The sequence below is a fragment of the Colobus angolensis genome, unplaced genomic scaffold (assembly GCF_000951035.1).
Source record: "Colobus angolensis palliatus isolate OR3802 unplaced genomic scaffold, Cang.pa_1.0 Scaffold155, whole genome shotgun sequence".
In the NCBI taxonomy this organism is placed as follows: domain Eukaryota; kingdom Metazoa; phylum Chordata; class Mammalia; order Primates; family Cercopithecidae; genus Colobus; species Colobus angolensis.
In genome coordinates this window covers 1,303,314-1,308,733 of record NW_012114655.1, presented here as the reverse complement: position 1 = coordinate 1,308,733, position 5,420 = coordinate 1,303,314, and the positions used below count along the sequence as shown (strand labels likewise).

General features: G+C 43.5%; 1 long non-coding RNA gene across 1 annotated transcript; it reads right to left on the bottom strand.

The window, feature by feature from the left end:
- Positions 1–843: 843 nt before the first annotated feature.
- On the bottom strand, positions 844–5,190 carry LOC105507899. The gene is made up of 3 exons (XR_001001175.1): positions 5,119–5,190; positions 2,883–3,023; positions 844–1,012 (listed from the first exon to the last, which is right to left on the bottom strand). It is a non-coding gene; the product is annotated as an uncharacterized LOC105507899 (long non-coding RNA).
- Between the last annotated feature and the right edge of the window lie 230 nt (positions 5,191–5,420).

The following is a 5,420-nucleotide window of genomic DNA, read 5'->3' as shown; positions in this document are numbered from 1 at the left end:
TGGGTGAGGGAGCAAGACTCCATCTCAGAAAAAATAAAAAAGAAAAGAAAAGAAAAAGCACTTAATATAATGCCTGGTACACGCTCTGAAAAATATTTTATATATATGGTAATATTACCATCAGGGGAACTGGTGTGAAGGGGACATAGGATATCTTAGCACATCATTTGAAACTTCATGTAAATCTATAATTGTTTCTAAATAAAAAGTTAGAAAATGTATTAGCTATCTAGTCTGGGAATTGTGTTGTGTCATTGTGCTAATATTTTTCTCACCAAAGGAAGGAACCAAGGACCAGAGACACAAGCAATTTGTTACAAAGAGTTACAGAGAAGTGAAATGAGAATGGAAGTAATTTCTTCTGAATCATATTACCATGGAGCAGCCTTAGTGTGAAGGGAGCTTAGAATTAGGGCAGTTAACCACTGAACTTATCTGGGTTTGAATATGTGGTTTGCTATGGTTTATTTCCTGGTTCAACTTGACTCATTCATTCAGATTCAGAATAATAAATATTTAAATGTTTAAAATAATAAGCATCTAAAATGATAAGCATTTCCTCCACACGTACACTGTGCTAGGCATTGTGGAAGCCTCTCCCATATTGCTTTGAATGCGATTGCAACTAAAGCTTTCTGAATTCTGAGAGAAAGGTACAAAGGAAATTTACTACTGCCACTCTAATCCATTTAGTGCTCACTGTTTAAACATCTTTGTTTTCTCTTAATGAAATTAAAATGTGTGGAACAAATTGTATAGGATGTAGTACCTCCTCAGTGGGGAATTCTTTTGCCTCTACTAACCTGGAGCATTGGGAAAAGCACGGGAGTAGGGAACATAGTGGATAAGAAAAAGAGAGTTTATTTTCCTTTATACTCAGTTTACAGTAGTGATTCCAGCAGGATGCACTATTTTGTTCAGAAAAAGCTGATGCGAAGAAACTTGGAGCTGTGGCTGATGACCTTGGGACAGAGTTGAAGTTCTGTTGCATTCTTGGGGCAGTATTCAGCTCCTGTAAATGCAGAAATAACAGCCCTGAATCAGGGTAACTCTGGATAGAGCTCAGTTCTGTAGGTACTTTTCCCTTTCCCTCCCTCCCTCCCTCCCTTCCTTCCTCTCTTAGGTCAGTGTGAGAAAATGTCTCTTTAGCTGACGTGAATAAAGAGATCAAATATCTTTGAAAAACTATGAAAGCTCTAGGAAAGGCTAAGGCTTCACATTCAGAGTGTCACCTTTACAGGGAGCTTTAAAGGGAGATAGAAGCAGCATAGATGGGAGGACATGGAAAATTTCACAAATATTTACCTTTATACAATTTTTTTTTTTTTTTTTTTTTTTTGAGATGGAGTCTTACTCTGTCGCCCAGACTGGAGTGCAGTGGCACAATGTCGGCTCACTGCAAGCTCCGCTTCCTGGGTTCACGCCATTCTCCTGCCTCAGCCTCCCGAGTAACTGGGACTACAGGTGCCTTCCCAGCTAATTTTTTTGTATTTTTAGTAGAGACGGGGGTTTCACCGTGTTAGCCAGGATGGTCTCGATCTCCTGACCTCGTGATCTGCCTGCCTCAGCCTATCAAAGTGCTGGGATTACAGGCGTCAGCCACTCCGCCTGGCCTTACCTTTATACAATTTATAGAAATGTATAGGAGGCTTTAGGTAAAAGACTGGCAATTAATTTTTTTAATTGTTCTTTTTTTTTCCTTTTTTGTGAGACAGAGTGTCACTCTGTGTCCCAGACTGGAGTGCAATGGTGTGATCTCGGCTCACTGCAACCTCTACCTCCTGGGTTCAAGTGATTCTCCTGCCTCAGCTTCCCTAGTAGCTGGGATTACAGGCATATGCCACCACGCCCAGCTAATTTTTTGTATTTTTAGTAGAGATGGGGTTTCGTCGTGTTAGCCAGGCTGGTCTCAAACTCCCAACCCCAGGTGATCCACCCACCTCAGCCTCCCAAAGTGCTGGGATTACAGGTGTGAGCCACCACACACGGCCTAAAAATTGTTCTTATTTGAAAATGAGTCTATGAGGGACATTTTGTCAACTTGGTTTCAAAAAAAGAGATGAATGAAATGAATGGTAAGAATTTGTTTAATGTGCTCATTTCAGCAGCACATATAGTAAAATTAGACTGATACAGAGATTAGCACAGCCCCTGTGCAAAGATGACACGCAAATTCATAAAGCATTTCATTAAAAAAAGTAAAGAAATATTTGTTCAAAAATCATTTTTAATTACATAAGTATTTCTCCATTTTTCAGATTGTTTCTCTTTTCATCATTTAAAACAATAAATAATAGATCTGTCTTTATAACTTTCAGTTTCAGGAATGATAATTCTGGAGAAAAAAGTGAATCGTTCATCACTGATACAAAAATTAACAAACATGATAGTGGCTAGCAACGTCAGGTAGGTTTTATTTCTTAGCAATGTTTTCCCCACGATTTTTTTTTATGTTTGTGTGTGGTTGAAAAGCCAAACACAGTAATTTCCAAGGCTCACTGGCTGCTAAGAAAAATGGTCACTGTGGCCAGGTGCAGTGGCTCCTGCCTATAACCCCAGCACTTTGGGAGGCTGAGGTGGGCAGATTACCTGAGCCCAGGAGTTTGAGACCAGCCTGGACAACATGGCAAAACCACGTCTCTACAAAAAAATACCAAAATTAGCTGGGTGTGGTGGCGCCCACCTGTAGTCCCAGCTACTCAGGGGGCTCAGGTGGGAGGATTGCTAGAGCCCGGGAGGTGGAGGTTGCAGTGAGCTGAGACTGCACCACTGCACTCCCGCCTGGATGACAGAGCAAGACCCTGTCTCAAAAACAAACAAAAACCCTTCAATTATCATTTGGAAGAGGACTTATTCTTAAAAATGCAGGCCTTAGTACTTACATAGTTGGATGATGCTTTTAGAAAAATGACTTGGGGGACACTCCCCCTATATTTTACACATTTCAGTGGCAGAACAGGATAACAATTCAGACCTCCTGTGTGCTCTGACCACGGACCACACACATCTGTGTCATTCTCGAGCTGCACTGCAAGTGAAGCTGGGGTAAAGGTATGTAGAACAATGATTGGTATTATTTGTTTAAATATTATTTCTTATAAGAAGGCAACGGAGTGCAGTTTGTAAATACTGGTTTAAAAACTCCTTTCTTTTAGAAAGGAGAATGAGAGAAAGTGAAAGGTAAAAAACACATACTTGTGCTGAACCATGAATGATACCCTCACAGAAATATCTAAAAAGCATACTGCTTAAAGGCACTTGTTGCTATGTGTAATTCAGCTAAGATGATAATCAAATGCATAGCTCTTGACTACAGAAAAATGATACAGGCCGGGCACGGTGGCTCAAGCCTGTAATCCCAGCACTTTGGGAGGCCGAGACGGGCGGATCACGAGGTCAGGAGATCGAGACCATCCTGGCTAACATGGTGAAACCCCGTCTCTACTAAAAACACAAAAAACTAGCCGGGCGACGTGGCGGGCGCCTGTGGTCCCAGCTACTCGGGAGGCTGAGGCAGGAGAATGGCGTAAACCCGGGAGGTGGAGCTTGCAGTGAGCTGAGATCCGGCCACTGTACTCCAGCCTGGGCAACTGAGCAAGACTCCGTCTCAAAAAAAAAAAGAAAAATGATACAAATCCTCCTCCTTTGCTGCCCTTCCCACAGAATACTGAGATAAAACTTATCGAGTCCTAGCTACCAAAGGCAGAATTAGTTCCATATCCTAGGCTAGCATTTGGTACATAGCCCCTAATTTATCATGATTACTGAGAACTGTTAAGTCTAACTCGACTGTGTAGATCAAGACAGTTTTATTTTAGTGCATCCAGTGGCTGAAGCACAGCTGGCACTCTGCAGATTTTGTGTTGTTGCAGTGAGATCACCAGTTACTATAAAGAGCTGATTTGGGCTGGGTTTGGTGGCTCACACCTGTAATCCTGGCACTTTGGGAGACCAAGGCCAGAGGATTACTTGAGGCCAGGAGTTCAAGACCTGCCTGGGCGACATGACCCACATCCCTATAAAAATTTTAAAAATAAATTAGCCAGGTGGAGTGGCCCGCACCTGTAGTTCTAGTTAGCTGGGAGGCTGGGATGGGAAGATCTCTCGAGGCCAGGAGTTCGAGGTTACAGTGAGTCATGATTGTGCCACTGTACTCCAGCCTGGGCTAAAAGGCAAGACTTCGGCTGTAAAAAAAAAATTTGTTTTTTAATGAAAAAAAGAGCTGATTTGGCTCTTTCTTCCCCCATTTACCCAGAATTGCTAACGTGGTAGATACTGACAAGGTATCTCAGCAGGGCAGAATTCTCGTGGTTTGACTCAGTCGGGACCAATTTATGTTGATGTGAATTTCTAACTCCTTTGTCATTCTGAGTGTGTCAGCTGAATTCACGTAAGGGCATTCATCAAGGAAGGAAGAGAAACGGCCTTTAGTTTTAACTATTTTATAGCTGAGAAAATTAGACACATACTCGGAGTTACGGGGTCTATTCTGAGTTTTATTACTCCTAGAAATTTCATACAGACTATAATCTATCTTGTTAGTAATATCTGATAGGGAATTTTTTGGAATAGCTATGTGTAGAAACTACTTTATTACACAGAGGATCTGATTCCTTAGTCTCTAAATCTTCAATGGCATTAAATGCCAATACATTGTCCTTGGTCAAGATTACAACGCAGAAAGGAACAAGCTAATTAACTATTTAGAATTCCCTCTCCTAAGAGACCACATCGACAAAGCGGCACCGTGACAGTTTGGTGTTTTGTTGGTCACTTAAGGATACCACCATTTTGGAGGCCTTGGGTGGAGCTGGGGATAAAGCCATGGAGGCAGAACCGTGTCGGAAAACCTGGGTTTAGCCCCACTTTGTACTTGGGTGTTTGAGCTAATCGCTTAAGTCACGTAAAACAACAAGACTAATAAAGTCTGGGACACAGACTTTAACACCTCAAGTGCTGCCAAAAGTATTTAAAAGACAAAAGCGAATCACAGGCACCCTTCACCGAGCACCTCCTAGACATCAAGAACCGTGCTAGGTTCCCTACATTCTTCATTTAATGCCAATAACCCCACGAGGCAGGTATCACCTTCATTCTACAAATGGGCCCCACTCCTACCAACTAACTGGCTGATTCAGGATCTGACCCCAGGCCTGCCAACGCTCCCGCTGGCGGATTGCCCGCCTCGTCAGCTCGAGTTAGCAGGACGTAGGAGTAAAAACCCGGCGCCCCAGACTTCACCGTGCTGCATGAGGCGGCTGGCTGGGCAGGCATGACTTTGTCAGTCAACCACCCCGCACCCGGGCCCTGGGCTTTGTTAGCAGCCACTTGGCGAGGGCCCCGGGCGGGTGGGGAGGCGGCGCTTCCTCCAAGAGGAGGTGGGACCCCGGCTCCGCCGACCTCGGAGCCGCCCCGGCCCC